Genomic DNA, 23,368 nt, shown 5'->3' on the forward strand with positions numbered 1-23,368 from the left:
ATTCGTGCTTAGCACCTAATGAATTTTCAGTAAATGTGTATTGAATAATTAAATGGGTGATTATGAAGAAATAAAGCATTTCCTGTAATTTACATGAGCGGGAATCATTGGGCCAGGTCAGTTTTGGAGGGTGGGCGGCATTGCAGGGGGCAGATAAGATGGTCAGTGTTAAGGTCATTCCAGTTTTCCTCCTTTATGATCCCCAAAGACCCACAAAGGAGTGCAGTTACAAAACTAGTTTAATGAAAACAAAACTCTGTAGAAGACTAAAGAAATAAAATACTGGAAGAATTGGTCCTGTGGTTTTTTACCACTGAGAGAGAAGGCAGTGGCTTTGGGGCTAACCGTGGCTGGCTTTGAATATCCCCATGAGGGTGTTCCATGCCTGGTCAGTGGAGGGGTGGCACTTTTCCTGGAGATCAGTACCTTAACTTCCACTTAGGGTCTGGCAGACAGGGAGCCATCCCTTAATCTTATTTGAAGCAGGAAAGGAAGAAATGGTACCTGCCCTATGGGAGCCAGGAGTTTGCAGGAAAGACAGGCCACTTTCCAGGTATTTCCATGACAGTGTGTTCTAACTATGTCCCCAAATTGACGTACTCTGCAAAATCCAAGTTACAACGTGCTAAGCCTTCTGTTGAATTATAATTGTTGAGAGGTGTGTCTTTGTGTGTGTGCCCAAGTGTGTTTAAGCAAAAAGAAGAAAAATATAATCAAGAGAAGATATGTTCTGTATCATTAATGAAGTAACAGGAGCATAAACACATAAGGTCATTAACATCTTCATTGTGTGCATCAAAAATGGTGAAGAGATACAGTTAACTGGGCTCATAAGGAAAGGTTTTGAATAAATAAGTGATATATTCTGGGAGTGCTAGCATAAGTGGGAGTCAATTGAACAAGACCTAAAAAGCTTAGAAGGAATTTGGAGCTAATACTCAAAAGGATGACATTAAGAAAGGGAGACATAAATAATCAGAACCTCAGAAAAAGAGTAATGAAATATTTCTGATGGAGGAGATTTTTAAAATTTATTTTCATTTATTTATCATTAAATTTATTTTTAATTTATTTTAATTAATTTTTAATTTATTTAATTTATCATTTTTGCACCACACCCAGTGCTCCATGCAATCTGTGCCCTCCCTAATACCCACCACCTGGATCCCCCAACCTCCCCCCACCCCCGCCCCTTCAAATCCCTCAGATTGTTTTTCAGAGTCCATAGTCTCTCATGGTTCACCTCCCCTTCCAATTTCCCTCAACTTCCTTCTCCTCTTTAAAAATCCTCTTTGGAAATGCATGGTTTTGGTTCTTGGTCCTCACTACCTATTTACTATTTGTTTCTTCAGTGCTCAGAAATTCAACTTCTTTGCCCACAAAGAGTGGGGTACTGTTGTCTACTCTTTATGATTATTTGGAAGATAAAGAAGCCAAAGTAAATGAAAGTAACAGTATGATACTTGGGAGCTATAATTATAATTATTATTAATTATAAAAAATATAATTGTATATAGTTCCTGCCACTAACTTTCTAAGTGAGGACTCTGATTAAATGTTAGCTCTTTACAAATACTATTTCTACTACATTTCAAATATGTTTTGTCTTTCCCTTTCTATGTGCTAAAGTTGGAAAGCAGAAACTACTCAAAATTAGAGAACATTAAAAAATAGAAGTAAAGGGCGCCTGGGTGGCTCAGTGGGTTGGGCCGCTGCCTTCGGCTCGGGTCATGATCTCAGGGTCCTGGGATCGAGTCCCGCATCGGGCTCTCTGTTCGGTGGGGGGCCTGCTTCTCTCTCTCTCTCTCTCTGCCTGCCTCTCCATCTACTTGTGATCTCTCTCTGTCAAGTAAATAAATAAAAATATTTTTAAAAAAATAGAAGTATAACTTTATTACTCAAAGAGAATCACTGTTCTGTTTTTGATTTTTTTTTTTCAGTGTCTCTCTCTATGGATAGATTTTTGTGAGTTTTTGTTTTCACCTCGTGGTGGTTTTATTGTCTCCTGTTTAGAGTAACTGGTATTCTAAAATAAGCATTATTAATAGTGCAGAGCATTTCAACTAATGCATACTCCAAGTTTATCTGACAAGAATAATAATCCAACAGGTTCTTTCTAAATTTCACATGGAATTATGCTCCCATAAACAACTTTGGATATAAGTTTATACTTTATAAAATTGAAAGATTTCAGATTAATATTGGAAAGAATTTTATCAGTGGTCAAGTATGGTACTTCAGAGATGGAGAGATGAGTTTCAACAGGGTGAGACAGGATGGTGAAAACTAGAACACAAACCTCTGGAAAGGCAGTGGTGAAGAGCTGGAGACTTGGCATCTGATACACTTGCCAATGTGAGAATTTCAACAGCTTTAGCCTCAATTACCTTATCTACCCAAGGAGCATATTAATAGATCCCAGTTCCTAGAATGGTTGTCAGATTTAAACATCAATTCCATACAGCTCTGAGAACAGGGCCTGACCGTTAATGAGCGGTCACTTCATATCCATTACGATTCCCAATGTTTTAGTAACAAGGAATAGTTCAGAGGTGAGAGTTCCAAGTGGCAACAGGACAAAACGATGGCTTCCTCACTTCAGGAGAAGTTGAAGTGTATTTAAGTACAGAAGGAAAGAAACAGATGAAGAAGGACACTGAGACATGAGTTATCCTTAAAATATTTTTTCGTTTGGCAAAGTTGTGTTCAGAAAAATCGTTTTTGTCAGTATTTTCTTTCCCTTTCATTTTCTTATTCCCATTTCATCCCATTAAAAAGATAGTTCGGTGCTTCTTGCCTCCAGAGATGAGTGAGGAGGAAGCAGGGAAAGGAAGTTTCTTCTGGCTTTTGCAAGAAGCCCCCAACTCTTGTTTTTTGTTGTTATTGTTGTTTTTAATTTAATTTAACTTAATTTTATTTTATTTTGACTCTTTGGGCACTAGTTGGTGGGCCTTAATGAATTCACAGCATAGGCAAAAGATTTTAGAGAAAAATATCACTGGCTAGAGCTAGGTGTCTGCCCCGAGGCAAGAAGAGCTTTCCTTGGCCTGGGAGGAGCCTCGTCACTAACCATGCGAGCAACTGGCCTAGTCAACTAAGCTAATTGAAGTTCCATAAATGGATTTTTTTTTTTAAGTACCAGAAATATATAGTGTTTTTTGTCCCTTTGTAATATATGCTAAGTGGGCAAAATGTTTTGATTTATCTTACTTAGAGATAGCAGAGGTGAGACTGGGTCCTGTGCTCACTCTGTATAGCACAAGAATTTATTTAGAAGAAAGGATAAAATTTCATCTACATCTTAACTGACTTTCTCCTAGGAATTTTAGAAAGAGGGAAGTAATAATTCATTAAAGTCCAACCATTATTAATACTACCACTACCATCACCAGCACCATCACTACTATTAACAATAATAATAAAAACACTAGATATTGAGTGTATATTTTTTATTTTTAAAAAATTTTTTAAGATTTTATTTTTATTTATTTGATAGAGAGAGAGAGAGATCACAAGTAGGCAGAGAGGCAGGCAGTGAGAGGAGGGGAAGTAGGCCCCCACTAAGTAGAGAGCCCCATGTGGGGTTCGATCCCAGGATCCTGGGTTCATGACCTTGAACCAAAGGCAGAGTCTTGAACCCACTGAGCCAACCAGGTGTCCCCGATATTGAGGGTATAGTTTCAATTCTTACCTTAAATGCAGCTAAATGAGCATCCCAAACTTGTAAAATGCTGTTAGTTTTCTTGGGCTGCTTTAACAAAATACCACAGACTGAAGGCTTAAACTGCAGACTTTCATTTCTCATAATTCTGGAGGTTGGGAAGTCGAAGATCAAGGCATTGGTTGATTGGGTCTAGGTTGGAACCTCTTCCTGGTGTACAAATGACCACCTGTGTGTCTGTGTCCTTACGTGGCAGAGAGAGAGCGCCGGTGTCACTTCTTTTTCTCATGAGGGCGCCCATGTTGTGTTGAGCACCTACAGCAAGATTCAGTATTGTTAAGGATTTTGAAAAGAATTGTGACCATCATTATGACCATGACCATTATGACCATGAAGAGCCTCATCTTTGTAGTCTCCTCTAAACCTAATTCTCTCCAAAAGGCCCCATATCCAAATACCATCACATTAAGGGTCAGGACTCCAACGTACAAATTTAGGGGTTGGGAAGGGTGGGGACAAAATTGAGTCCATAGCAAATGCCAAAATATGTACGTATCACGGTTTTGTTTTGTTTTTTTTTAAAGCAAACTACATTTGGTGATTCCAACATTAAATTCTGTAATAAGTTGAATCTGAAACTAGATTTTGTTTGTATTCAAAAATCTTGATAGAACACACTCTGCTTTTCCTTATTAAAATATGAGTGCTAATGTAAAATTGGAACAAGATGTCATCTGATTTACTATATTTTGGGTCAAGTGGTAAAAGAAGTGTTCAGACAACCTGCCAGGTTCTGTTAGGTTACACCCAGAGCTTCACGGTTTAAGACAAATGCAGTCTGAAATACTGACTCATAGACATGTGGTCTGGCTGAAGTATGTGCTACAAGTTTCTGGAAACACCACACACACACACACACACACACACACACACACCCAAGAAACACAGAAATGTCTTCAGAGAATGAAAGAAAACCTCTGAAACAGAATCTTGTCCTACCAATTTCTACCATCTCTTAGAGAAGCAACTAGGTATTTCCTTTGTGGTTTGCATTTCAAGGAATTATTTTAAAACTCAGCAGTAGGCAAGTTTCTTTATCACCTCATAATTCCGTTTTTCTTCAGAAATGGATGTATAAGCCTATAACACCAGCATTTGGTAGGTAAGCATGGAGCACTTGGAGAAAGCATATAAACATGATATGAGAAAAGAAAAATAAGTCATTGGTCAAGTCCAAATAAAGTTGCAAAACAGCCCTCATCTTTTGACTATTGCCTTCCTTCCCTCAGACGCCATGATGTTTCCTTCCAGTCCCCAAGGTGTCTTTGCAAAACAAATGCTCAGGCCCTCTGTGCACAGATGTGTGTGCCTTATTCTAAATTACCCCTGCTTCTCCCCTGCCCCCTCCTCCTCCACCATCCACGCTAATCAAAATTCCTGTTCCTTCCAGTGTATGGACAGGAGAAAAGGATCGAATTAAACTAATGCTCAGATGTGATTTCCTGATAGTCTTCCATCCCTCCTTTCCCTAGCTCTTTCTTAACTGTGCGGTGTTAGGAATAGAACTATAAATAAAACACAGCCTTGTACTCACAGTAGGAGAGTCAGATGGGATTCAACTTAGTATGCAGGCCAGTAACATATATTTACAATCCAGGAAAAACTAGGGCTCTGGCAGTGTCATCCCCATTGATTTACAGGATTTAGTTGTTTCATCTCTCTGGCAAAATAGATGTTCCCTTTATTCTTATCTATTTGCCTTCCTTTGCCCTGAAATTCTTCTCCCCGTTGTAGGGAATGGCTTTCCTACATATTAGGATTCAGCTCTAATCTAAGGTACTCTGCTCACAGTTCTCCCTTAGGATAGGCCCCAAACAAAAGGCCTGTCTAAATAAAGGTGTAAATAAAGCATTAACAGAAAACAGAAAAGAGAGTAACTAAGTATAATTTTTGGATCACCGGGGAAGGCATTTACAGAAAAGCAGACAAGGGTTAGGCCCTAGAAAAACAAAGAATTGGAGTGAAATTTTAAGATGACGCTTACTTAAAACGGAAAAGAAAACAATACCAAATCATTATAGGGTGACATCGTGTCTATATATTTATACAAATATCAGATTATAAAGTAATTGGTGCAATTATCTTTACATGGTCACAATTCTTTTCAAAATCCTTAACAATACTGAATCTTGCTGTAGGTGCTCAACACAACATTGTTGTGCTAAATTGATCATCTTTATTCTAATCAACACTTGGGAAAAAAGATTAATGCTAACAAAACTACTTGGCCCACTTGAAGAAAAATATTTCTTCTAATTCGCTTACTTCATTTGCTTACATATTTTGCACAATCTGTGGTTTCAATCTTGTTGGTGTTTAGCAATAGTTATCATTATTACTGTCTTCCCAGCTAGAAGAGAAGTAAATCATCATCTCTTCATGGCTCTTCAGACATAAGCTAAAACAACTTTTCTTACTTAAACACTTGGGGGCATACATGCTAGGAAGGCATACATGATCTTTTCTCGTGAGTTTCGGTACCATCGGACTGGCTTCCCTGATACAGGGCCCAAAGGAAACAGAGAGACCCTCACTCAGGGGATCCTGTTGCCAAGTTCAGTGAGACTGTTTCTCAAAATGACTTTGCCTGTGGAGTTGTTTTTGTCCTAAACTTTAAAGTCAAATGTCTGTGTTTTTGATAGTTCACACTTTCTACTCAAAACCCCAAATATTATTTTAACCCATTAAAAATCTTGCAGCTCAGCAAGGCCCCAAATAAAATAGCTACTGTGTTCCTGTGATTCATTTGTCTACATAGGAACTTGGCAACCATAATCCACACTCGACTTTGGCCCACGAATAGCTAATATAAGTAGAGGAAACTCTGCTATATTTTATTCCACAATAGGATTATTTTAGTAGTGAAATTCAACCTTCCAACATAAGGATAGAAGAAACCCATTATGACACATGTTTAAAAACTCTTTCAAACTGTGTTTCTAACATTTGAATTTTGGCACAGGTTTTGCTACATTCTGCCCAGCATATTTTTCTCCAACTTAAAATGAGATAATGTGATTTCGTAAAAGCTTTAATTTTAAAGTTTTTCATACTAAATGGAAAACTCATCATAGAAATTAATGAAAAAACAACATTGTGGTGTGTTGTATTATCCAGAAAATAATTAAGACCAGGATATAGAAGTGATACTATATAAATATGTGTATATCCTATTGGTTATTGAATAGAATACCAAAAGTTTTGAGAGTTTAAGAAAGAATTATTTATGTCATTTCAGTAAAAGGCAGTTCTAATTGTGTTTTTTATTTCTAGTGGTTAACATGCCACTTTTATCAAGGCTGATAATTTATAAGCAAAATAATGATTATTATTGGATGCCCATGTAGGCATATATGCTGATATGCTTAAACCTAAAAATTGCCTGAATTCAGTTGTCAAACATTTGACTAATATCTAGTTAATGTTCAAATGTATGAAGAGTTTTAACTGGATAATACTTAAAAATTCCAATAGTAGAGTGATCCTGTTCTAGTAAGTATTAGTTTGCTCTGTAGGAATCCATTGGAACTAAGGGCTATCTAAAAATATGCCACCAGGGGCGCCTGGGTGGCTTGGTGGGTTAAAGCCTCTGCCTTCAGCTCAGGTCCTGGTCCTACGGTCCTAGGATTGAGCCCCGCATTGGGCTCTTTGCTCAGCATGGAGCCTACTTCCCCCTTTCTGCCTGCCTCTCTGCCTACTTGTGATCTCTCTCTGTGTCAAATAAACAAAAAAATTTTTTAAAAATATGCCTCTAGTTTATAGAGAATAGGTGCTATTTCTTCCTTCTTGGAAGATCATGGCGAACATTTTTCAATTCTCAGATAGTTCATCTTTGAAAACACTTTAAGAAAACAGTATAATACACATTCTTTTTCAACATATTTGCCAAAATGGACTATATGCTTAACCATAAAAGAAATTTCAGAAAACTCAAAAATTCAAATTATCCATAGCATGTTTTCCAACCACAATGAAATTAAATTAGAAGTCAATAGCAAAGATTACAAGAAGACAACAAATCATTATTTCTTTGGAACATAGGAAGCAAACATTCTTAACAAAAAATTCTCAAATTCAATCCAATAATGTATAAAAGATAATACATCATATAAGATATATATCATATACAAGATAATTATATATCATGGCAAAGGATCCTGGGAATGCAAGATTCATTTAACATTTTAAAATCAGTTGGTGAAATGTGCCATTATTAACAGACTAAAAAAAGAATAACTTTATATACACTTTATTTTTTAAAAAATTTTATTTATTTATTTGACAGAGAGAGAGATCACAAGTAGGCAGAGAGGCAGGCAGAGAGAGAGAGAGGGGGAAGCAGACTCCCTGCTGAGCAGAGAGCCTGATGCAGGGCTTGATCGCAGGACCCTGAGACCATGACCCGAGCTGAAGGCAGAGGCTTAACCCACTGAGCCACCCAGGCACCTCTATATACACTTTAAAGAAAAATCTTATTCATAGGACATTAGGGGGTATCCCAAGATCCTTTTCTGAGTTTAAAAAAAAAATACTCCCAGCAAACTAGAGATAGAGCAGGTCAGGATTTCTCAACCTCAACATTGTCGACATTTTGAGTCAGATAATCATTTGTTGTGTGGGAAGTTATCTTGTGCATTTTGCAACCAGGAGCACCACTTTGCCCCAGTTGTGATGACCAAAAATATTTCCAAACATCTCCAAATATCCCTGGGGAAGAAAATTTCTTCCAGTTGAGAACCACTGGAATAGAGGGAACTTCCTTAATCTGATAAAGGCATCTACAAAAAAAATCATTATTAATGGTAGTAGACCAAATGCATTTTCCCTTAGATACAAGAAAAGTCAGGAATGTCCATTTCACCAATGCTATTCAAATTGTAATGCTGATTCTAACCCACAGAATAAAGCAACAAAAACAAAAAAATAAAAAGTATTTAGATTGGAAAAGAGCCAGCAAAATGATCTTTATTCATATTCACAGAACCATTATACAGAAAATTTTAGCACTCTTCAAAAAGCTACTAGAACTAGTAAGTGGGTTTTGCAAGTTTGCAGGATACTACTCAATGTACAAAAATAACTTGTGTTCTATGTAAGTAATAAATAGAAATGGCAATTTTTAAAAACATTTACAATAGCATCAAAATATGAAATATTTATAGATGAATCTGACAAAAATGTGCAAGACTATTACAAAGAAAAGTATAAAACACTGATAAGAGGAGTTAAAAACCTAAATAAAATTTGAGATACATTGTGTTCATCAAACCGAAGATTGAATATTATTAAGATGTTAATTCTTTCTCATTTGATCTAAAAACCAAATTGATCAAGATCCATACAGGTTTTTTTTTTTTTTCCCTCTTGGTAGACATGAACAAGCTGCTTCTAAAATTTGTGTGGAAATGCAATGGTCTAGATTACTCAAAATGGTTTTGAAAAGGAAGAACAGAGTAGGAATATTTACAATACTTAATTTCAAAACTTATTGTAAAGCTACAATAATCAATACCATGTGGTATTGTGGAAGAGATAGACAAATAGATCAATGGGACAGAATTTAGAAATAAAGCCACACTTTGTGTTCAATTGAATCTTTTTTTTTTTAAAGATTTTATTTATTTATTTGACAGAGAGAGAGATCACAAGTAGGCAGAGAGTCAGGCAGAGATAGAAGGGGAAGCAGGCTCCCTGCTGAGCAGAGAGCCCGATGCGGGGCTCGATCCCAGGACACTGGGATCATGACCTGAGCCGAAGGCAGCGGCTTAACCCACTGAGCCACCCAGGCGCCCCTCAATTGAATCTTGTTAAAGGGACAAAGACAATTAATTGGAGAAGGATTTTCACAAATGGTTCTGGGATAATTGGATATCCATATTTTAAAAAGGGGGAGAAACCCTTTGATCCATACACTCACCATATAAAGAAACTAACTTTAAATGTATCAAAGAACCTAAGTTTAAAGTCTAGAATCATCAGACTTGTAGGATAAAGTATAGAAGAAAATTTTTGCGATCTTAGGAAATATAATTTCTTTACCATGAGACTCGAAGCACAATCCATAAAAGGAAAAAACTAATAACTTTTTCATTTATCAAAATTAAAAATTTCCACTCCCCAAAAGGCACTGTTAAAAGTCAAAGACAAGCTAGACTGGGAGAAAATACTTTCAATTACTTGATAAAGGGGCTCCTGGGTGGCTCAGTGGGTTAAAGTCTCTGCCTTTGGCTCAGGTCATGATCCCAGGGTCCTGGGATTGAGCCCCGCATCAGGCTCTCTGCTCAGCAGGAAGCCTTCTTCCCTTCCTCTCTCTCTGCCTGCCTCTCTGCCTACTTGTGATCTCTGTCTGTCAAATAAATAAATAAAATCTTAAAAAAAAAAAAAGAATTACCTGATAAAGGGCTTGTATGCAGAATTATACAGAGATCTCTCACAACTACATACTAAGGAAACCAACAAACCAAACTTTTTAAAAGACAAAATATTGAACAAACACTTCACTGGAGATACACTGATAAATAAGAATAGGAAAAAGATACCCCCGTTAATCATTAGGAAAATGCTAAGAAGATACAACTATACTTCTATAAGAAGGGCTAAAATTAAATGATTCACACCAAATGTCAGCATGCATGTGGAAAAACAAAAGTTCTCAGAAACTTCTGATGGAAATAGAAAATGGAACGTCTACCTTAGAAAACAGTTTGGCAGTTAAAAAAGTTGAAGATCTGCCTATCAAATGAATCTAGCATTCATTTCTAGGTATTTATCCAAGGAAATGAAGAAATATATGCAAATGAAGACTTGAACATGAATATTCCTAGCAGTTTTATTTGTAATTGTCAACTAACCTTGTCCCAATGATATTGTCCTCAGTGTGCATCAGCAGATGAATTGATAAATTGTGACTGATGTGTCCTGACAATGAAATACTACTCAGCCATGAAAAAGAACAGACCACTGATACATGCAACAACATGGATGGATCTCAAAAAATTATGCCAAGTGAGGAATCCTGAAGAAAATTCATGTGTATAATTTCATGTAAATAAATATCTAGACAACTTAAACTACACTGCAGTGACAGAAAGCAGATCAGTTGTTAGTTGGTGGTAGAGAGGGAGAAAGGAGCAAAAGGAAGGGATGACAGTCACAAGGCAACTGTGATGGATACAGTATGTTCATCATTTCGATGGTGGTGATGGTATCACAGGCATGTGCAAATTTATCAAAACCAATCAATTTGTAGATTTTAAATATGCAGAGTTTATTGTGTATCCATTATATCTCAATAAAGGTAAGAAAAAACCACAGAAACGCCATAAGCAACAAAAATGTAGGCGAATTGAGAGATGAATTGAGAAATAGAAATGAAGAAATTAGCAAAAGGACTCCACCCTGGAAAACAACATCAGAAATACATTCTCTGAAGATGAGACACCAAAGCAGGACATTAGTTTGCAGTTCTCAGGGCTGGAACTGGATTGTGCCGTGCCAGGGGGAGAAGTCCTCCATGCACCTGCTTGGACCAGGTTCCATCAGAGAAATGCAGGAGGTGGGATTATACAGTCACACAGACAGGCGTAGTGGCAAAGTTTTCAGCTACCACCTATGAGGCAATTATCTCTTATGGGTATAACTTTCATGTGACTAAGAACAACAAAAAATAAATGTAAGTATGAAAACCATAATAGTGACTCGCTGGGGTGTGCCGAATGACTAATGGAATCATTAAATAGCCGCTAATGTCTTCACCTGTTGCCCTCACCTGTAAAAATCAGTCTCTGTGCACTTAGGTCCCAAGTTCTCTCCCCTATTCAGAAGTCCACTCCAATATTTCTCCACTCCTCATCATCATCTTTCCCCTCCCTTTGGGGAGATAACATACTGATGGGGAAAAAAATCACAAGCATCCTATTAATTTTCCCATCCTAATGGAAGCCTCTCATGGCCCCGCACCATTACCTTGCCATTTGTTTGCTCCCTTCTGCAGGGAAACTTCAAAAATGTTGACTCTACTTGTATCTCCAATTCCTTTCCTCAAATTCTGTTTTAAAACATGCTACTTGGTCACGTGATTGGCTCAGCTGGTTGAGCATCTGCCTTTAGCTCAGGTCATGATCCCAGGACCCTGGGATTTAGCCCTGTGTCCTTAGGTTCCCTGCTCAGTGGAAAACCTGCCTGTCCCTCTCCCTCTGCCCCCCTCCACTCATGCTCTTGTGCAAGCTCTCTCTCTCTCTCTCAAATAATCTTTTGAAAAGTGCTAATTGGGGCGCCTGAGTGGCTCAGTGGGTTAAAGCCTCTGCCTTCCGCTCAGGTCATGATCCCAGGGTCCTGGGATCAAGCCCCGCATCGTGCTCTCTGCTCCGCGGGGAGCCTGCTTCCTCCTCTCTCTCTGCCTGCCTCTCTGTCTACTTGTGATTTCTGAGTGTCAAATAAATAAGTAAAATCTTAAAAAAAAAAAAAAGTGCTAATTGGGCTTTCATCCGTATGCTTCTCTGAGCCTCATTCCTGCCATTATCAATGGTGACTTCTGCGTTGTTAAATGCAATGGTCAACTAGTTCTTTCTCCTGTTTCACTATATTCCCTCTTAAGAATCTCAGTCTTTCGCTTTAAATTCTGAGTATATGTTTAAGGTTTGCAAAATAATTTCTCCAGCTAGATCTCTCTTCCAAACTAGAACTCATATACACAGTTGCTTCCTTGACATTTCTAGTAGAAATGTTTAACAGATGTTACAGATGTAATATATCTAAAACTACAATTCTCCTTGATAGGATGCAAAATTTGTTCTACCGTTAGCCTTCTCTTATCAGATGATGGCACCTTCACCCTTGAATTGCCCAAGAACCTTTAGCATCTCCTCTTTCCTTCTCATGTAGCAAAGTTAATTCTTCAGGAAACACTCTTGGCACTAAATACCAAAGAAAAACGTTACACCTGACCTTTCTCTCCTCTGTGAGCCACCGTCTGTGTCTCTCACCTGGATTGCCATAGTGACCTCCTAACTGGCCCCCCTGTCTTGGCTTTCAACTCCTTTCAGCCTATTCTTCAGCCGTCAGAGGAACCATATTAAAATGTAGAGCAGATCTTACCACTCCTTTGCTCAAAACCTGACAAAGACTCCACTTCTCAGCCAGTCAAAATCAAAGGCATTACAAGACACTACCTAACTTGTTCCTCCTTACCTCCTTGAGGGCATCTTCTAGCTTTCTCCTTCCATTCCAGTCATGTTTCTCCCCCTTACTATTTTTGGAAATGGCCAAGCACTTTCTTCCTTGGAAACTGTCTATTCTGCCTGAAATTTTGTGACTCCCAGACATCTGTGTAGCCCACTCCCCCATCTTTTAAAAATGGGAGAAGATATTTGCAAATGACAGTACAGACAAAAGGTTGATATCCAGGATCTATAATGAACTCCTCAAACTCAACCCACACGAAACAGACAAACACATCAAAAAATGGGCAGAAGATATGAACAGACACTTCTCCAATCAAGACATACAAATGGCTATCAGACACATGAAAAAATGCTCATCATCATTAGCCCTCAGGGAGATTCAAATTAAAACCACATTGAGATATCACCTTACACCAGTTAGAATGGCCAAAATTAACAAAACAGGAAACAACATGTGTTGGAGGGGATGTGGAGAAAGGGGAACCCTCTTCCACTGTTGGTGGGAATGCAAGTTGGTGCAGCCTCTTTGGAGAACAGTGTGGAGGTTCCTCAAGAAATTAAAAATAGAGCTTCCCTACGACCCTGCAATTGCACTCCTGGGTATTTACCCCAAAGATACAGATGTCATGAAAAGGAGGGCCATCTGTACCCCAATGTTTATAGCAGCAATGGCCACAGTCGCCAAACTATGGAAAGAACCAAGATGCCCTTCAACGGATGAATGGATAAGGAAGATGTGGTCCATATACACTATGGAGTATTATGCCTCCATCAGAAAGGATGAATACCCAACTTTTGTAGCAACATGGATGGGACTGGAAGAGATTATGCTGAGTGAAATAAGTCAAGCAGAGAGAGTCAATTATCATATGGTTTCACTTATTTGTGGAGCATAACAAATAGCATGGAGGACAAGGGGCGTTAGAGAGGAGTAGGGAATTTGGGTAAATTGGAGGGGGAGGTGAACCATGAGAGACTATGGACTCTGAAAAACAGTCTGAGGGGTTTGAAGTGGCGGGGGGGTGGGAGGTTGGGGTACCAGGTGGTGGGTATTATAGAGGGCACGGCTTGCATGGAGCACTGGGTGTGGTGAAAAAATAATGAATACTGTTTTTCTGAAAATAAATAAATTGGAAAAAAAATATTTACTAAAACTCCCTCAGTGAGACATACCCTGCTATCTCTTATTTAGTTCTATTTTCCCTCAACCCTCACCCACCATATTCTTTATCACTCTTTACATATTCTGCTCTCCCTAGTAATCATCCAGATACTAGATAATTTACTTATGTATTATGTTTATTGTTGATCACCAACCTCCTCATTTTTCTTTCTTTTCTTTCTTTTTTCTTTTGGTCTGGTTGTTTTTAATGATGTATCCCAAGTATAGAACAGTACCATGAATATAATAAACACAAGTAAATATTGAATATGTGGATAGTTAATAACTATATTTCCTTTTTGTTTATACTGAGGCTCTCAAATGGTTCTCTTTTAAGGGGAAAAACATAAAAGTATATTTATATTTTAATAGAAATGGAACAGATATTCCTTCAAGGTCATAGACCTTTCTAACAATTTCATGACCGCCCCACCTCCCCACATCAGTGGGCTGAGAATGTGGCCCGTACTCTAGAATAGACTATGGGAGAAATGGTGAGGTTAAATGACTCTCAAAGGACAGAGATTTAACTGGATCATATTTTATTGAAGAGAAGGAACCTAGACATAGGCAGTTTCACCTCTTTCCCAGGTGAACAGAGTGTGTAAGAGGTAACGTGTGGTCTCACGTGAGAGCACTCAGAGAAACTAAAGAGTGTGAACTCTAGGCCAAAGGTGAAGAGGGAACTCTTTTTTTTTAAATAGATTGAAGATCTAGGGACATTTTTAGCCATGATAATTTTGGAGAATGTTAACATAATGCTTAGCAAGGATGCCAAAATGTGCTGCATGGTGATATTAAGTTTTCATAGAGAACAAATTCTTTGTGCAACGTAAAAGAATTTTACTGGCTGGGCACACCTAGCCCTCTCTAAAACAAGTCAGGCGTGGCTTGGAAACTTCATGCTTCTGAGAGAGAAACTTCAAACTTCTGCTGGACAGGCAGGGAGAATTATCAGTGTCCAAAACCATACATACTCTTGCACTTGTGCCAATTATAATTTTTGAATCCTTGCTAAGATTGTTTTCCAAGCTATTTGAAATTTATCAAGATACTTTATATTTATTGTTGGGCTGTAATAATTTTCATCGAAGGGAAGCAGTGAACACAATAACCCAAGAAACAGGTACAATTAGTTTTAGAGAATTTATATGACTTTGCTCCTTTTGTTAGTTTATCATCAAACTTAATTGTGTTCCTTTAATAAATACTTCTGGATGAAAGCTAAATGTTTAGTGAAAGTGGAGTATCAGAAGTTGGACAAAATTGATCTTAAAAAACTAATAATATACATGCATATTATTATATGAAAACTAAAAACTGTATTTTTTTTAAAGATTTATTTATTTATATGTCAGAGAGAGAGGAGAGAGAGCGAGCACAGACAGACAGAGTGGCAGGCAGAGGCAGAGGGAGAAGCAGGCTCCCTGCCGAGCAAGGAGCCTGATGTGGGACTCGATCCCAGGACTCTGGGACCATGACCTGAGCCGAAGGCAGCTGCTTAACCAACTGAGCCACCCAGGCATCCCTCAAAACTTTATTTTTTTCCCTAAGCAGGTGTTTGTCTATCAAAATGAGCCTATCAGAAGAAAGTACATGCAAAAAATACTTTAAAAATTAACTAGAAATCCTGTCAAATATATTCTGTTTTTATTGCTTTGACATACCTGTGGTAATGCTTTTATTGCTTTGACATACCTTTTGCTGCAGGCAAAGTGGTTAAATACAGATTTTTAGAGGATTAATTTTCATAGGCAAAATGCTTCTACATTTATTACACTAAATGTACATGTGTGGGTACTTCTGGAATGCTGTAAAGACACCCACTCTCTCTAAGTGTTTATTAATTACAAGATCATCGTTCGAATGATGCTGTTCCTTCCTATAAATGGAAAGAATCAAAGCCTACTTGCACTCACAGTATCACAAATGTTAAATGTGGGTGCTGAACTAATGATGTTTGCTACTCTACTTAAAAAGAATACAGCCTTCTTTCTACAGAATAGATCTCCCCTTGCACTGCATGAGAGGGTTGTTGGACTGCATGAGAGTCCTTAAGCAATCCTCTAGAAGAAATCCAGGGACAGATTTCCTGAAGATGATAGGGGATTGGCCAGTCTGTCACAGCCAATGTATATTATTTAGATCATAGTACCTAGGAAGAAAGCTGATCTTACAATAACTTCTAAGCTTTATTCTGCTATTCTCCTTTCTTATTAAAAAAAAGAAAAAACATAACTTCTCCACCGATAAAACTGTGCCAAATGCACACATTTAACTCAGAGTTCAAAAGATCAATAGATTTTTTTGAATTATCACAGAAGAGGAATGTAAGGATGAGATAGGATGACAACTGAAATAGTAAAAAATAATTCCAGTTAAAAATGAATATTGTACCAACCATAATGTCCCATGGCTCTACATGGATGTTCATCTCTAATTTAGAAAAATCCTTAGATCCAAAAGCTAAAATTGAGGCTTATACAGTTTAAGTGACTTGCATGGGATCATTATGGGTATTGGTTTTAGAGCCAGATTCCTATCCTGATACTCTTCTTTCAATGTCCTAACTGCCTCTGTGCCATACTTTATTCATTTATCTAGCATAAAATAAGAAGCAAACATTTAAGAAAGTGATGTATTTAGATTTACGTGCAGAAAAGAGAAGAAGACAACTACTTTGGACCCTTTCTATGTGCCTGGCACCATGTTAAATATTTAGGAAATTATCTCATTATTTATCTTCATACTCATATTTGGTAAAGCATTTATGAGAATAAAAGTTCTGAGATTTGTTTGGAGTCAGGCAACCGAAGGATGAAAAATAAATAAGAGTGATTAAAGATTTGGGAAGTAATCCTTCTAATAATAGAGTAAAGCATGAAGTCTTATTTGTTTAGCGAAGAGAACATTAAAGAGAAAATTAGTATTAAGAAAATCAGTATTAATTATAAAGGCATTTATAAATGTATGTGAATAGGGTTTTGTTGTTACCTCAGGCCAATATAAACAGGAACAAGGCTGGATTGTATGAAGAGAGGCTGTAGTACTCCTGAGGAGAATCTGGCTAAGGAGAATTAGCAGCTAGCTAATATTTATTGAGCGCCTACTATCTACTAGAAGACCAGAGGACTCAGGGCAGAGATAGAGATAAAGATAAACAAGTTATTTTAAGAATGATCTTACATCAGTTCTCATTCCATTCTGCTCCAGTGTTTTCCTAAGGGAAATAAATATAAATTTATAAATATATGTGTATATAAAGCTAATCCTGCGTTCCAATCTGCGAGTTATGTGGAGTTGTCCCTATTTTTAAAGGGGAATCTGAAACTCAGAAAGTTTAAGAAGTCTTCCCGATTTCACACAGCAATTAAGTGTGAGTCAGGAGAGGCAGTAGAGCTCTCAGAGAGAGGGGAAAAGACACAAAATTGAGAGTTAGAAAATCTGAGGTCTGGTATAGCCCTGGCTGGTCACTTTGATCTTGTGATTGTGAGGAAAATAATTCCGTAAACTTCTAGTACTTTATTTTTAAAATAAAAATAAGAGCCCAGGCAAAGATTATTGGGGAGATTAAATGGGCATGGTTTCAGTGGAAGTATTTTCAATCAATATGAATATAGTAGCTCTTTAAAGGATTTAGGAAGGTATGGACTTCTTTCTTGCCATATGGTTGAAGTTTAAATTAAAGGAACCCAAGTGCTCATTTTTTAATCAGTATTGTTTTGATATAAACTTTTAAAACTTATTTCTGCCTACATGTTTTGGTCTGTATGGTTCTTGTATTCAAATTCATGTGCTATACATGAATCTTGCCATTTTCCTATTTCTCTCGTAGTCCACACTTTGCAGTAATTTTGAGAGATTTTAATTATCCAATAAGAAAAGAAATAATAACTATCACATCATACTTCTTCGAGCTACCATACCCAGGACTCTCTGGGGATACCAAAAAGATGGCCATTTGGATACACAGGTATCTGTCAGTCTTTATAAAAACTAGAGCCGGGGCACCTGGGTGGCTCAGTGGGTTAAAGCCTCTGCCTTCAGCTCAGGTCATGATCCCAGGGTCCTGGGATCGAGCCCCACATCGGGCTCTCTGCTCAGCTGGGAGCCTGCTTCTCTGTCTCTCTGTCTCTTCTCTGCCTCTCTGTCTGCTTGTGATCTCTGTCAAATAAATAAATAAAATCTTTAAAAAAAAAAAAAAAACTAGAGCCAACTGAAAATAAAAGCAAACAATGCAGAGTACTTACCATGTCAGAGATGTACAGGGTGAATCTTAGGGCTAAAAAGTTTAATATTTCTTGTAGCTCTCTCTATGTTACTCATTTATCATATTGAAATTAGAATTGTTTTCGTAACTCCCATTATGGGAAATCCCTAGGAATTTATAAACTGCGCATAGACCCAATAATCAGATTAATCTAATCACCAGTCACAGGAAAAAAAAAAATTCTTAAGTCATAAATAGCAAGAGAAACCATTGATTGTAAATAAAGTAGAAGAGAGACATTACAGAGCAATTTCACCCAAGCAAGATAATTAAACTCAGAGATACTATTTCCTGTTTCTCTGGTATAAACAACAAAGCTGCTTCTCCGGGCTTTCCACAACCTGGATGTCCCAAGGCCACATCCCACTTCTTTCCTTCCACTTTCCCTAAGGAGAATTCTGGGTCATAAAGGAATGAGAGTTGGTATAACTTCTTTCCTGGAAGCACTTGAGCTTCCTCTGTGTTGATATTTGTGTCGTCTTCTTATAAGACAAGCTAACATCTATTATTAATTGATGCACTAATTAAAGCCATACTTGCAGTTTCCATTAGCTTATTCCCTAAATTCTCCAGAGTTGGCTGTCTGGTTTTAATCAAAACCAAATGGTAGTCCAAGTTCCCAGCCTGGAGCAGCTAGGAGGAAGTCATTCAGTGGAGGCACAAGAAAGCAGAAAAGATAAACAGATGATAGTTCACAAAATTTGTGTCGGACAAAGGAAGCAGATACCGTGAGCTGCTTTGGAGATGTGATTCAGGGACTCTGTCAGGCTAGATGGAAGAAGTTGCAAGTGGTTAATGTCAGCAAGACTGTAATAGGATCAAGATGGAGTCTGTCTTCTGCTCTCCCAGCCCTGCGTTTGTGTGACTGGAGGATTCTGACTGGAGGTAATGCCGCATGTGCCATGACAGGAACTCCCCTAATTCTGTGAAAGATTCCTGGGATGGGAGAGATTTGAAGACCATGTTCCTGTTTACTGGCTTCTTGGGGTTTTACTCACAGATCCTCTCAGGTACAGGATGTAGGGCTGCAGCATTTTAAATTGTGAGTAGTGGAAAAAAAAAAAAAGTTTTCCTACTGAGGGGATGACGGTTTGAAATCTTTACATTCATCTTGCTCTCAGAAGAGATCTTTTGCAAGGAGAAGGGCAGAGGTATTTTGATGGAGTCGTGCCTACACATTTAATAGAGTGGGAAAACTGTAGAGGAGGGAGAAAACTGTTTTCTTTCTTTGCTTTTCTTTCTTTTTCTTTTTCTTTTTTTTTTTTCTTTTCTTAATTCATCAGCAGTGTGGGATAGAGAAAGCTCTAGGACTTTATGACTCTCCAGCTAATCACCTCAAGAGCTTTGACAAACTCCCTTCAGTTCTGTGTAAAATCAGAACTCCTCAGTCGCCCAGGCGGGCTCTGCTCTGCCCCCCTCCCTCTGCTTCGTGCACTCTTTCTCACATGCACTCCTCAGAGGCAGGAAATGCTTCCCAGGCAATCTGGGCCTGCTTGTGGAGGCCCCTTTCGCAAGACATCAGTCTGAACTGAGTGGACAGAAGTCCCTAGGAACGCCTCGACAGACGCCTGCGTGAGCCCAGGCCCCCTCCAGCTGCAGACGGTGTTTTTGTGAGAATCACGCTCTGCGTTCAAAACTGCTTAGAATAGAGCCATGATCTCAACCACGAAATGTGAACTTATGTTTTGGAGGAGCTCACGGGGACGGACTTCTTTCCTCGCCTGAGTGTTGAACAATGTCACGCCTGGGCGTTTCAGCTGCTGCTCCTCGTCTAGGTAAGACGCTGGGGACTCGCTTGTCTTTATGCTTTGAGGCCGTCGTGGAAGAGGCAGAGAGTTTGACAGAAACATTAGCTTCGTGCACGGAGTGGTGGTTTCCTATGTTTGGGAGCTAAGCTATGAAATCTGGAAGTGGAAAATGTTTCGGGAGGGGAAAACTGCGAGTCAGAATTGTTTTAGCACAATGTCAAGTCTTCAAAGAGGCTCTGGAGAGATTTTACTCTTTTCCTCCACAAACTGAGATTTTAGTTTAATCCCTTTTTATCTTACCTTTTTTATGAATAAGACCAGGTTTCCTAGTGCATGGCATAATACAAAAACAAATACATATCCTCACCCTTAAGTGTGAGGTGTAGACGATTTCTTTTGATCTCCCCTTCCTTTGCCAACGGGGAGAATAGGTAGCATCAGAGTGACTTTTCTTAATAATGAATCCCCAAAGAATATTCAGTGTGTCATGTAAAGTATGAAGATAGGACTCCTCAGTATTTCCCCAAAATAGTTTTGACCACAGTACAGGCTGTTAATGTACAGCTTAAAGGTTTCATTTAAAAAAAAAAAAAAGTAAACACATGAAACTTCAAAAATTATTTCCATCCTAAATACTATTTGATCTGACTTTTAAAAATTTAAGTATTAGAATTGGATTTAGTTTCTATTAACTTTCCTGGATTCTCTGCTCAGGTCATATTTGTGTGAACATTTTTGAAGAATTGAAGTAAATCTCAATGACAGCGACATTCAGTATTATTATTTTAAGGCAGCTGGAAATCACTGCAATCACATGAAAAACCAATCATGTATTCATAATTCATACAGTCATAAAATTAGATTTCCACTGGGCTGTAGGTATCTTAAATGTCTAAACATGCAGTATATGAAGAAAGAAATCTAGCAATGATTGAAATAAAATGAACTTCTAATGCAAAACATACTGTTGCATTTATACTTCTGAAGAATTAAAAATGAAAATATTTTATAGGAATGATGTGGAATGATATGTGAAGGGGATAGATATTTGTGTATATTTCCAAATCAATTAGATGAACACAAAATACCATAATGAAAGATGAGAGCTGTTTGACAGTTGGATCATAAGAAATCAAGTGTTTTAATCCCAAACGTTTACACAGTACAAGGTGACCATTTGTTGTATTAGCTTAACTTACGACTGGATTCTATGCTAGTATAAGTTATCTTGATATATTTTAACTATCCAGTAACAATTTAAGATGTGTTAAAACATTTAAATATGATTTAAAAAAATCTTGTTCAACATGTGAAAAATAAAATGCTGGCTTATCTGAATTATGATTTAATAAAATCCCTGAAAAGAATTTCAAAGAAGGAAAGAACATAAGAGACCACTTCAAACACTATCCTTAGGGTGCCTCAGAGAGCTGAGGAATGACATTCAAAGGTGACCTGTCCAAGGTCACACTGCTAGCTAGTAGAAGAGATGACAGTGGAACACCACCTCACAATTCAGAGATGTTTCTACTACATCCTCTTGCTCTCAAATAATAATCATGCTGAACAAAGTATGAATACATCCAGTAGAAGGCTACTTTTTGACAGAAAATTGTAGTACCACTTTAAAAAATAAGAAAGGCTCAAAGTTACCACCCATGTATAGTATTGGGGGGGGCAGAATCATGGTTTTAAAAAAAGAACCAAATTCACCCAAGTAATGATATATTCTCATATGTAAAAGTTTTCTCATGCCTTCAACAAACATTTCAGTGGAGTAACTCTTTGGTGACCATTTTGTTATATTTCATGTCTATGCCAAGGAAATCAATCCATATGCTAATAGTTATATTAATTTTAAACTGATGTTTCTTAAGAGAGTAGTGCCAGAAAGGAGCTTGTCTGATTGATATCCTCATGTCCAAATGGTATCATAATCAGTCTGTCCCAATCAGTGACATTCAGAGATTTTACTTCCCCCCTAGCAGAATCAGTTTAAGGATCTCAGGTACACAGATATTCTTTCTTTTATCTAACCTACAGCTCTATTGCTGTAGCTTCTTTCCAGTTTTATGGGTTTTTCCTCAGTGGAAATATGGAAAACCGAAACGGACATAAGAAAACATAAGTGTATATTTGTGGGTCAAATAAAGCCAATTCCTTTCATCTTCCCTTGTACAGCTTATTTTCAATCCTTTAATTGGTTCATGTATCTACTCTGAGCCTTCTACAAAGTCCTTTAGTTGTAGAATATAGAATTTCTTACAGTATATAAATACATGTCTAACCGGTGCAGTGTAAAATGAGAGAGTTAGCTGCTTAAGTTGCATCATACTTCATATATGACAGTAGATGTTGCCAGGCACACTGAACACTGCCCTTTCCAAGGCAAGAAACTTTCTCACAAAATGAATATGTCATTTCTACTGCATGCCATTTCTTAGAATGTGTGTCATGATCCCTTTTCCCCCATTTTTATGAACCAGATTGAATTTCCTGATGTTATTACACTTTAAAGATGCATTATTCAACACTTTCAGTGTCTCTATCCTACACATTATTGGAATAAGGAATCAGTGAAATAAAGCAGTAGCCTAGATAACTGACTGCATGGTGACAAGAGAGCCTAGCAAAAGAGAATACATCATTTTATTATTTTCTTAAGAATCTTATAATTTAAAAGGAGGATTTTTTCTGACCACACTTAAACCTGCCCATACCATACACCTCATTATCAAGACTGTAGGCATGCTTTAATCTCACTCATAGAGGATTGGGTCTTGTAGGCTTTAAACAAGTCTATATTGGGGACATTTTAAGTTAATCCTTTGTTTTGATCTTGTTTCTTCTTGGAGAATGAATGAATTAGTATATGATCTTACAATAAGAATATTTCTGTAGAAATCGTTACAGTACAACAAATTTCCAAAGAGTTGGTCTAGACCCGGATCAGAGAATTTTATGATAAAAATAGAGACTTACAAGTAATTGTACATGAGAATTTAAAGAGGGTGTGAGAAAAGTAAAACCCCCCAGATTTGAAGGAATTGGCTTGACTGTTGTACCTTCTTCCCCCATTGAATGATAAGCCCCTTATGTCTACAACTTAAACCAATCAAGTTTGGAAAGAAGTCCAACTCCAGATTGACTTTGGTGTGGATATAGGGATTTACTTCCATGGTTCTATTTTGGTGTTAAATTGCTAGTCAGTTCATAGAGTTTTGAGAAACCGATGGACTTAGTTTTTAATGAAACTAAACAGAATAAAGGTGAATTTAGACCTAG

General features: G+C 37.7%; 1 protein-coding gene across 2 annotated transcripts in view; it reads left to right on the forward strand.

Moving 5' to 3' along the window:
* Positions 1 to 23,368, forward strand: part of DLC1 (DLC1 Rho GTPase activating protein) — a 568,091-nt gene that overhangs the window by 126,483 nt on the left and 418,240 nt on the right. The window contains exon 1 of one of the 2 annotated variants that reach the window (XM_044225530.1): positions 19,805 to 20,110. The exons of the other annotated variant lie outside the window; for it this stretch is intronic. The gene's annotated coding sequence lies outside the window, so the exon portion shown is untranslated. Of the gene's footprint in view, positions 1 to 19,804; positions 20,111 to 23,368 lie in introns of those variants that run through there. 2 annotated transcript variants of the gene reach the window in all.

The sequence above is a fragment of the Neovison vison genome, chromosome 11 (assembly GCF_020171115.1).
Source record: "Neovison vison isolate M4711 chromosome 11, ASM_NN_V1, whole genome shotgun sequence".
In the NCBI taxonomy this organism is placed as follows: domain Eukaryota; kingdom Metazoa; phylum Chordata; class Mammalia; order Carnivora; family Mustelidae; genus Neogale; species Neogale vison.